Source organism: Mustela erminea, chromosome 16 (assembly GCF_009829155.1).
Source record: "Mustela erminea isolate mMusErm1 chromosome 16, mMusErm1.Pri, whole genome shotgun sequence".
In the NCBI taxonomy this organism is placed as follows: Eukaryota; Metazoa; Chordata; class Mammalia; order Carnivora; family Mustelidae; genus Mustela; species Mustela erminea.
Window position 1 is genome coordinate 68,684,779 of NC_045629.1, and position 11,348 is coordinate 68,696,126.

The window sequence follows — 11,348 nt, forward strand, 5'->3', positions numbered from 1 at the left end:
ACCATTTGAGTAGAGTTTGGTAACCTGTTGGGCCCCTGCGTGAAACAAATTGGGAGCTGATTTCATTTTCCTGAAGCATAAAATGATCATTTAATTCATTTTATTGATGCGGTCTTCATTTTTCCCAGAGGCTGTGTAGTGGTGTTTCTTGAAAAAGCAAGAATTCCTACAATATTTAAATCAGTTTGATCTACAAATGTTTGATTTACGTGCAACCTTCCAGGAAGAAGGCAAGCCAGAAAAAATATAAAATAAGGGGGGGTGCTATTTTAAAAGTCTCCTTTACCTAAGAAAGTTAGGAAAATAGACTTTTCTCCTAGCATTATGGCAAATAACATCATTTTTTTGGTTAAATGAGAAAGTTGATTTCTACAGACATGTAGTAGAATTCAGCGGTTACTCTACCTTTTTTTTTTTTAACTGCCTGTCATCAAGTTATAATCCTCCAGGATATGCAGTAATCATATTTATTCCATCATTTATTTTCCGTCTTCAAGCTTTTATTTTGTACTTAGACAAAGTCCTGCCATTGGAGAAACAAAGATGAATGGGGCACGGCCCTTGCTCCCCAGACATAGGCTAATTGCAGGCAGAGAACCATGGGTCAATTCATTCCAGTCTTTGCTTTTGAGTGTCTCCATAAGTAAAAAACAAAAAACAAAAATAAAACAAAACAAAAAAACAACTTCCCCAAACAAAAAATGAACTTTTATTCATTCAACAAGTTTTTGCTGAACACTTGCAATGTGCCAGTGCTAGGTTCTGGAGGTACAAGACTGAAAGGAAAAATTCAGAAAACAAAGTCTCCAAAATACATGAAACAAAAACAAAAACAAAGCAAAAAAAGAGAAAACCCAACAAATAAGCAAAACTGCCCCAACACCCTAAAACATATACTCAGAGGGTCTCCTGTAGTCATGGCATTTACAGTTCAGGGAGCTAGTGCTGAGCTGGTATGAGGAATAAATGAGATGTTCATGGAGCAGCAGGTATGTAGTAGCTGCTTAATGAATGCTAGAGATTATGAGCATCTACTGGGGAGACAGACCCATTGCACTGAAATGGATGTGTAGGATATCTGTGCAAAAGAGTAGAGGAGCACAGAGGAGGAAGGAACCTACTCTGTTCTGGGGAAGTTATGGAAGGTTCTAGAGGAGAGGTGGCAGCTGAAGGACAAATCTCATTTCACCATAGAAAGGACAAGGGAGGATGACATTCAGGCAGAGGGTGAAGCTGTGCAGGAGTGAGAGAGCCCGGGGTGTTTGGGAAAAGCTGTTGACTCAGTGTTGTTGGAGCAGAGGTTGCACGGAAGGAGACAGGAAATGAGTCTGGAAGGCAAGTTAGAGCCTGATTGTGAAGACCCTTGTCTACGATATGGAGGGCAGAGAGCCCTTTGGAAGGAAGGCGAATATCTTGCGTAGTGCTCAACCCTACAGCGCTGGAGACATGCCAGAACGAGTGTGTCTATCCTTGTGGGTGGGCACTCTGTGGTCTTGTGCTCTCAACAGTTTTGAAGTCTGAAGCAGCATTAGGACTCCCTAAAGCCGGGGAGCCCAGTGGATCCAGACAGCTGTTCCACAGTACATTCTCCAAACGTGGTATAGGATCACGTGTTTAAATGGCATCCCTCCTCAGCAAGACTTTTCCAGAGAAAGCACACAGATCAGATCATGTGTGACAAAATCATTGTATTTGTGACATAGCAAAAATACAAGATACAACACGAAGACCACCCCTACAAGCTGCTGGGATTGGTAGGTGTCAGAGAATTGATGTCAAGTGCTCCCTTATTTTTCTTACCTATCTTCCAGAACCAAAGGGAAGGCACAGGGGCCAAACAACAGATCAACAGTCCATGAAATAACAATTTATTGAGCACATAGAGTGGATCATGTACAGTGCTAGCTGCTGGTGATTCAAAGATGAATAAAACGAGGTCTCTCGTCTGGGAGGAGCTCACAGATGAGCGAAGGAGGGAGCTGTGTCTTTACACCGAGTGTCTGCCTTGTGTCAGGCAGGGTGTTGGTTTCCGTCCACCATCCCGTAACGACCATGAGAAGCAAGTATAGTCATCCTCACTCTCAGCTGTGAGAATGAAAGTTTTTGGAAGCCGAGGTATTTGCCTGATGTTTCATAGCTGGGATATCACTTAGGATCCCTGCAGGGAACAGATGAAACACTCAGGTGAGGTAAGTGAGAGCAGTTCATTAAAGGGACAGTTTACAATGGTGTGGACAGGGAAACCAACAAGGGTGGCGGAGCGTGTGAGGACAGCGGTGGGGAGGAATATTCCCACGGTAAGACTGTGAAGAACAAGTGGGAAGCAGTTACAGGAACCTGGATGGTTGTAGGAGAGGCCGCCAGAGAAGACCAGTGGCCTTTGATAAAAGACACTGTCAATCCCAAGACTTGGGACAAAGGAGTCAAGGGGAGAGTAAGAACATTGACCTCACTTGCTTCTTACCCTTCAATCTCCCACTCACCCCTCCCCTTGATAAACCCAACCAGGAAACTCGAAGCTTGAGGGCAAGAATGCCACTGATGCATCCTCCTGGGGCCCAGAACAAGGCAGAGAAGGGCAGAGTGTTGAGTCTGGAAAGGCGAATGGGAAATAGCCAGCACAACTGGTGAGGCATAAAGAGGGGGTTAAGCCCCCCACTTTTTCTGACTTTCTGGCTCACCTTCACAATTACCTGTCCGCAGGATTAAACAGCACAGGAAAGTGGGGTGGACATGTGTTGTTTTTGACGTCCACTGCCTCCCTTCTTTTGGTGACAGCACCCCTCCTTGATACTAACCACGTGTGTGTGTGTGTGTGTGTGTGACAGGGTGGGCACGTGGCCCAAGTGAAGCAGTTCTTCACAGAGCAGCGTTGGTGGCTTGGTGAAACCCACCCTGAATGTTCAAAATGTCACAACTTCCTGTGACTAGCACCAGAGGTACACTCTCCACAATGGGGACAAGGCGGTTTCAGGCCACAGGGCATGCTGGGGGAGCCACACCTTTAGCCAGCCTGTTTCCTCTTAGGAGATGCATTTGGGTTTGTGGTGATGGGATTCTGCCCATCCAGGGTGAGTTCCCATTGAAGCTCCTGATTTGCACAAAGTACCTTTGTTGAGGTAGTTCGTGTCAACCTGATATTGAGGTTCTTTTTTTAAAAACTGTGTTATGTTTGGCCCATACAGTACATTATTAGTTTTTGATGCAGTGTTCCATGATTCATTGTTTATGTACAACACCCAGGGCTCCATGCAATCCGTGCCCTCCTTAATACCTATCACCGGGCTCACCCATCCCCTCACTCCCCCCAAAACCCTCAGTTTGTTTTCAGAGTCCACAGTCTCTCATGGTTCATCTCCCCCTCCAATTTCCCCCCAATTTTCTTTTCCTTTCCTTCTCCTAATGTCCTCCATGTTATTCCTTATGCTCCACATGTAAGTGAAACCATATGATAATTGAATCTCTCTGCTTGACTTATTTCACTCAGCATAATCTCCTCCAGTCCTGCCTATGTTGATACAAAAGTTGGGTATTCATCCTTTCTGACGGAGGTGTAATATTCCACTGTATATATGGACCATATCTTCTTTATCCATTCGTCTGTTAAAGGGCATCTCAGGACTTTCCACAGTTTGGTGACTGTGGCCTTGCTGCTATGAACATTGGGGTGCATGTGGCCCTTCTTTTCACTACATCTGTATCTTTGGGGTAAATAAATACTCAGCAGTGCAATTGCCAGGCCATAGGGTAGCTCTATTTTTAATTTTTTGAGGAATCTCCACACTGTTTTCCCAAGTGGCTGCACCAGTTTGCATTCCCACCAACAGTGTAAGAGGGTTCCCCTTTCTCCACAACCTCTCCGACATTTGTTGCTTCCTGCCTTGTTAATCTTAGCCATTCTAACTGGTGTAAGGTGGTATCTCAGTATGGTTTTGATTTGAATTTCCCTGATGGCCAATGATTATGAACATTTTTTCATGTGTCTGCTAGCCATTTGTATGACATTGAGGTTCTGGGAACAATTTCTTACTGGGCCACAAACACCATCTTGTTATATAGTTATCTATCTCTCAATCATCTTACATAAATATAGCTTGTTATGTAATGCCAGGTATCACAATGGGCATTAAAATTTTAGCCATGAAATGATGACGGATGTTAAGGCTTCTTTAGCCTTTCTAGAAGGTCTGGGAGGGGCTGAGTGCAACCCTAGCCAATCATCATCTTGGATATAGTGAGGCATTCAGGGCACGTGACCCAAACAGAGTGAATTGCAGGAGCCGCGTTATGGTGCTAGGAAGTCTCTTTTCTGTCTGGGTTGCAGAGGATGGGACATGCTGGCAGCCTTCTTGTTTCCAACAGAGAAGCCGGAGAGAATGGAGTTAACACAGACTATGGCTGGCTGAGGATACAGACTTGAGTGACCAACTGATCCCAGACTGTCCTGTGGTTAAAACTTAAAGTCCCACATCCTAGGACCCACTCAGCCCTGGGGAGACTGAGACAGTCTCTACCTCAGGGACAGAGCGAGGTATGTCCTGGTGATATCATTGGAGCCCCAAGTCCCAGCCCTGCTTCTGGACTTTCACTGGCTTCTGTCTTTTGCAACCAGATGGGTCCTGACTGAGTCAGAAATGGGCAGCTTACGGGACAGGAGCATGTGGGTCATTTGGACCAAATCATTGAAGTCTTCCAGTACTCCTTGATTTCCCCATTTTTAAGACGAGTGGCTGGATGACTTTTATGTCCTCTCCCAGTCCCATAAAATTGATGCCTCTGTGTCAGCCCAGTCTTGCAAACCCCCACCCCCTCCACCTCTTAACATTAAAACAAAACAAAACAGAACAAACCTGTTGTGCTGAGCGTTCCAAGATCCAAGCAGTTTGCTTGAGCCGATGTTATCATCCCTTGGCACAGTTTTACCTAGATGAAAGTGAGGACTATTAGAATATCTCCTTGCAACTTTTATGTGGGAAGAGGGCTGGAACACTAGGCATGAAATGGTATTTATTTTGCTTGTGATACGAAACAGCCGGAGAGTCTTCATGAATCAGGTATGTTGCTCTTCGGCAGGGACAAATCTCGGGCGAGCTTCTGCAGGCGACCTGAGGCAGAATGTGTTCTAAACCACAGCTCTCCTTGTCTGGGAGGCAGGATTCCTGGGTCCCAGAGCAAGCACTTCATTACTTAGTGGTTAAGAGTTGATGATACATTTTAACATATATTAACATATGTATTTCCTTTACCTGTAGCATGCTTCCCTAGGTACTGGGTTTTATTTGACTAATTTCCACTAATTCTTCAGGTCTTTTGTTAAATGTTGCTATGGAGCTTTTACTGGCATGCCTTAGAACAGCTTGGTTACCGTAGTAATCATGGTGAAGCAGGATAGATGTTGGCTGTCAAGCACACCATCTCATCCTCCCCCTGTCCCTGTCTTTCTGCAACAGCTCCTCCTTCACTTTTGGGGCAAACACCCCCTTTCCTGTGTGGTTCCAGTGGGGCTGTTAGTCACTTGACCACTTACCTCCCTATGAGGGTTGTCAGGTAACCATGCTGAGCCAATCACAGTCCCCATGCCCCATCCCTTATCCTGCATGGTGATTTGTCCATAGACGGGCATTAGGCATGTGACCTAAGTGGAGACAATGAGAGTCTTCTCTGGAATTGACTTAGGGGGATCTGGAGAGAGGAAAGGTCCTTGCAGTGGGTCTGCTAAATCAGAAATGTGTGCACCTAGGGATACCAGAGGGTGTCTTAGCAGCACTGAGAAAAATGATGGGCATTAAAAGGGAAAGAAGTCAGGGCACAAAGGGAACAGCGATGAATGGAATAGGAATGGGAGCCCTCTTTAGAGAGAGCCTCCAGACATCATGAAACAGACCCTTTTCACGCATACAGTTCAGTGGTTCTTGGTGTAGTCACAGGTTGGTGCAACCATCGCTACAATCTAGTTCCAGAACGTTTGCATCACCCCGGAAGGAAACTCTGTCACGTTTAGCAGTCACTAAAGGTCCTACTAAAGTATATCCCCCTGTCCCTGGTCCCTGGAGACCACTTATCTCCTTTCTATCTCTATAGATTTGCCAATTCTGGAGATTTCATCTGAATAGAATCATACCGTCTGTGGTCTTTTGTGTCTGCTTTCTTTCACTCTGTAATTTTTCAAGGTTCATGCATGTGGCAGCATGTGTCTGTGCGTCAGTTCTCTTTATAGCTGAATAATATTCCCTTGTGTGCACATTTCACATTTTGTTTCTTCAGTATCTGTTGCTATACATTTGGCCTGCTTGGACTGTCACGAATTATACTGCTATGAATTTTCCCCAGATCTCACACAATTGTAATAAATTATTTCCATGACAATTTGTTAATGTCTGCCTTTCCCATCAGACTATTATGTGTGAGCGCAGAACAGCTTACATAGTGCCCAATGGTTAGTAGGTGTTCAGTGGTTATGTAATAAGGGGAAGAACGTAAGAGTATGATCCCCATTTTACAGACAGGGAAACTGAGGGTTAAGGAGATTAATTTGTCTAACAACTAGTGTGTCCATCACAGTTCTTCACTATAAACAACAGAAGCCAACTCCAGCTGATTGAAGAAAAGGACCTTATGGAAAGCCTGTTGGGGAGTGCACAGAATCACCAGGAAAACCCAGGCTTACAAAGTGAACTGGAACAAGGCGAGCAAGATGGCGGTCATGGCCAAGGCCAAGATGATGCCTGAGGAGCAGCCTAGGGAGGACATGGCTGACCTCCCCATGTCCCCACCCCCTACCCCCCTCGAGCAGAGGACATTACCAGCACGACACTGCTACCATCACTGGCTCTGGATACCAGACATCGCTGCTACGGCAACCGGCCTCACCAGAAGGCCTTTTCTACTGTCCCTACTTCTTTGCAGCACCAGCTTCTGTCGGAAACCCGTGGGTCCACCTGATCGGCTGTGACTGACCGCAAGGAAAGCTGGGAAAATGAATGTCTGGTCTTCTCCGCTTTTATACTTTACGTGGGGTCTGCCTTACCCCAGGACTCCTAGTAGGGGAGTCTCTGGAACAGGAAGATTTAGTGTTGGGTAGAAAAAAATAACTTTAGTAATAGGCGGAGAGCCAGCTCTCTCCAAATTGAATACACTGTAGTTGTTTGATAGTTTCTGACAAGATGCCCAGTCCTCTGAACCTTTGAGTCAGTGAAACCCTTACTTTTACCGTGCTGTTTGCCATCCAGTCCCCACTCTCCAAATGTCAGGTGTCAAAACTATGACAGGTCATCATGTACTGAGAGAGGCCTGTTAATTTCTTATCTATCCCCCACCTTTTATTTTAAAAAGCAAATCCTGGGTGCCTGGGTGGTTCAGTCGTTAAATGTCTGCCTTTGGCTCAGGTCATGATCTCAGGGTCCTGGGATGGAGCCCCGCTTCAGGCTTCCTGCTCAGTAGGAGGCCTGCTTCTCCCTCTCCCACTCCCCCCTGCTTGTGTTCCCTCTCTCTCTGTGTCTTTCTCTGTCAAATAAATAAAATCTTAAAAAAATAAAAAATAAAAAGCAACTCCTGCCAGAACACAGTACCCTTTTAAGTATAAGCAGAGCTGAGTGCCTAAAATAAAGCAAAACCAAACAGTACCAAACCAAACCAAAAATACCTAGAAAAACACGAGGACCTCAGCCTCTGATCTTGTCATGCACATGTGATTGGGAAGGTTTCCTGACGGTTGTACCTCTGTGCCACCCTCTGTACCAAAAGGGACTGTATGGAGAAACATGTGGCTTTTTCCTTGTCACTGTCCCCAGGACTTGTCATGCATGAACCACCTGTGGCATTTCTTCAACATCCCCTCAAGGCACGTTGGGGCGTATGGGAACAGACTGGTGGCACCATCTGAGAGGTCCCATTCTGAATTAAGCAGTCTTTGAGGAGATCTGGGTAAAAAATGCACCCGCTCGCCTTTGCCCCCTGGGATGCATAGATAATGAGGCCACACAATCATTCACAACCACTACGAGGGTGCTAACCTCTCTGTATTTAAGCCAAGAGACCTCAGGTTTGCTGGAACATAGGGGGTGGACATTCCAGACAACATGGCTATCTCTCCCTGTTACCCTGGGCTTTCCAACTGGTGGCGGGGGTGGGAGGTGGGGGTAGTAGATCTTAGAGAGAATCTGGTTGTTCCCTGAATATATTTTTTTAAAGATTTATTTAATTTATTTGACAGAGATCACAAGTAGGCAGAGAGGCAGGCAGAGAGAGAGGGAGGAAGCGGGCTTCCCGCTGAGCAGAGAGCCCGATGCGGGGCTCGATCCCAGGACCCTGAGATCATGACCTGAGCTGAAGGCAGAGGCTTAACCCACTGAGCCACCCAGACGCCCCTCCCCTGAATATTTTATAGAAATTGGGGCCTGGAGAGGTAAAGCACTTGCTCCAGCTGACATAGCTCACAAGTGACAGGACCAAGGGAGAACTTTGGTTCTCCATCTCCAGAACAGACATAGTAAAAGTAATAAAATACTTGTTTGTCAATCACAAGCATGTTATGACAACCAAGAAGAAAATAGATATGGAAGTAGTGTGAGACACATATTAGGTAAATTTAGCAGACCCCGAGCAAGCGTAATCTCTCTGTACCTCTATCTTCTCACCTGTGCAATGGGAATAATCTTATTGGTACTGTGTTACCAGGATGCGGGAGGATGAACCAAGCAAAAACGTGTAAATTGCTCAGGGTAAGACTTGGCACATTGTGTGTGCTAAGTGAATGCTAGTTATTAATATTGGTTTCTTGAACCTGTCACCCAAAGGAAGCTTCAATTAGGTCCTGCTCCTTGACTGATAAATTAAAAAGTTAATTATGTGGCTAACTACTCCCCTTCAAATTTTGCTGTGAAAATCTATCCAAAAGCTATGTTCTCACTGTCCTATTTTAATGAGCCCCAGAGACAGTGGCAAAGGCTGATATAGAAATGTGCAGCCGCTGGGCACCGTCCTGAAGGGTGATTTTGCTTCAAATCCTGGCTCTCTTGGTTGCTGCCTGGGTGTCCATAGGCCAACCTTTTCTTTTCTTGGGCCATCCATTTCCTCAACTGCAAAAGGAGGGAGTGAAAAGGCTCTTCTCAGTTCTAGATGTCTCTGTCAAATCTGTAGTTTCTGATCTGTAAATTGGGGACAATAACAATATTCCTTTCCAGGGTTGTTGTGAGGATTAAATTAGATAGTGCACAGTGTCTGGTGTCTTATGAGCTCCTAGTAAGGATCAGCTATAATATTAACAGCCATTGGAAGGTGTTTGTTTCTAAAGCTAACCAGTCTTAGCTTCTTTCCTCCATGGTCTTGGTCTTTTCCTTTGAAGCCAAGTACAAAGTTTTGGGTGACTGAGAGTTCTGGTTGGTTGAAGGCTGGTTAATCAAGAGTTGGTTCCCCTCCTGTTTTGTAGCTCATGCGTATTTGTGGACAGAATTCGCAAGAGACCTGCTAGGCATCAGATGGTACTTGTCTCAGGCACATCCGTTCTGGGGAAGGAAAGTGACATGGGTTACCATTCAGTGGTCACTGCTCTGAAACCATCAAGGCAAGTTGGACTCTGGGAGATCCAGGTTGGATAATCTTTTACCAGAAGTGGAAGCAGCTTTTTCAGAAAATGAAAAAAAAATCTACTATCACTTTTTTGTCTGAGTGCATCAGAGAAAATATTTTTCTTGGAGATAAATCAAAAAGAGGCAACTGCCCCATCCACACAAAAGTAATAAAAAGTAATAAAATCTCCTGTGAACAGTCACTTCTTAGTAACCTGGACCCAGAAGATGTGGGTTCAAAGTCAAGGGTAGAATGATAGTAGATGCATCACATAAGAACACAAAGAACACAGAGAACTGGTAATGGATTTATGACATGTTTATGAGACTGAGTATTTGCTTTTTAAAGAGCCTCCTTCCCACAGCTTTGCAAGGAAAGGCATCTAGAAGGAATGTTTCTCCTTGGCGTCCTAGAGAGTGATGGAGGGAAAGAGCAAGGAGGAAGCAGAGGTGCTGTTTATCTGGGGATGGAAGAGTTAGTGAGCAAGTGACCTATGTCCTAGCCCCTTTGCACAGAAAGTCAACTCAAGGGTCTTAGTCAGATTCTGGGCTAGTGGTCCTTATGGAAGGGAGGTATTATAGTGAGTCCTGCCTCTAGGTAGCTCTTGGGGTCCACGCCATGGAGTCCTTGGCACACTGATCATGGACCCATTTATCTCCCACGGCTCAGTTCTCCTTCTACTGCCCATGGTCTACTCTATAACCTCCCTGCCCACCTCACCAGCCACCCAATCCCCTAAGAGCACCATCTTCTAGGCTTTCCTTCAACATGTTCTCTGCCCTCACCATCCTCCCACTTATCAAGCCCATCACGCTGTCTCAGATCAATCAATATTAACGCCTAACTACTGCTAATATGCATTGAACGCTTACTATGTGCTCATTGCTAAGTGTGCTTTACAAATAATATCTGAAATCCTTACAAAATCCCCCAAAGATGGTTATTCCCAGCTCCATTTTTCGTATGAGAAAACTGAAGTTTATTTGGTTGCTTGACTTATCCAACGTCTGACAACTAACTAGAAGCAGAGTCAGAATTTAACCCCAGACCTTCCCTCTCTCTAAGATCTGGACAATTTGCAACTCAATGTATCAAACTATGTGGCACTATAGGACTTTTTTCAGAACAAATATACGACATAGAAGATAAATGATTGGAAGTGGAGCTGTTCCATGGAGAGCAGGGGTGGACGCTCAACATATGTCGACCGACTATTGTTTTGTGTTCATGTTCAAGGTGAATTTTATTTGTTAATTAATTCAACAAGATTGGATTATTTTTGAGTGTATACCTTCTTGTTATAAGCAAGTCCCTTGTTGTAAGCAACTAATCCACCCCCCTTGGGTTTGTAAAATGGGAATAATAAGGCCTCCTGGTTTGCTGAATGTAGGTTTAGAGTGGTAATTGTGTAAGGTGATGGCATGTGGGAGACCAATTCTAAGATAGTAAAGACTGTTTTCTCATTTATTGAGTGACCTAAGAGGGTGTTGCTTTCTTTAAAGACACCAGAACCCAGGTGGACCTTCGCGGCTCTCCCGCCTTGCATAGCAGGGAAGGTCCCATCCACCTGGGAAAACCTAAAGGGTGCTGGTAAATGTCAGGTCTGGGAAGAGACGTGCACAGCTGCTCTCATGAGCCAGCCAGTCGCACTACCTTGGAAATGGAACATTTTTATTCCAGCTTCCCAGGTGCTTTGTAAAATCCCTTCGTTCAGTTGCTTTTTATGACAACTCAGAAGGCTCTGATGCTGACATCATCCCAGACGGTGGATGGCTGGGGGA

General features: G+C 45.1%; 1 long non-coding RNA gene across 1 annotated transcript; it reads right to left on the bottom strand.

Moving 5' to 3' along the window:
* Positions 1-1,736: 1,736 nt before the first annotated feature.
* On the bottom strand, positions 1,737-5,497 carry LOC116575040. The gene is made up of 3 exons (XR_004279574.1): positions 5,247-5,497; positions 4,851-4,923; positions 1,737-2,158 (listed from the first exon to the last, which is right to left on the bottom strand). It is a non-coding gene; the product is annotated as an uncharacterized LOC116575040 (long non-coding RNA).
* Positions 5,498-11,348: the final 5,851 nt, after the last annotated feature.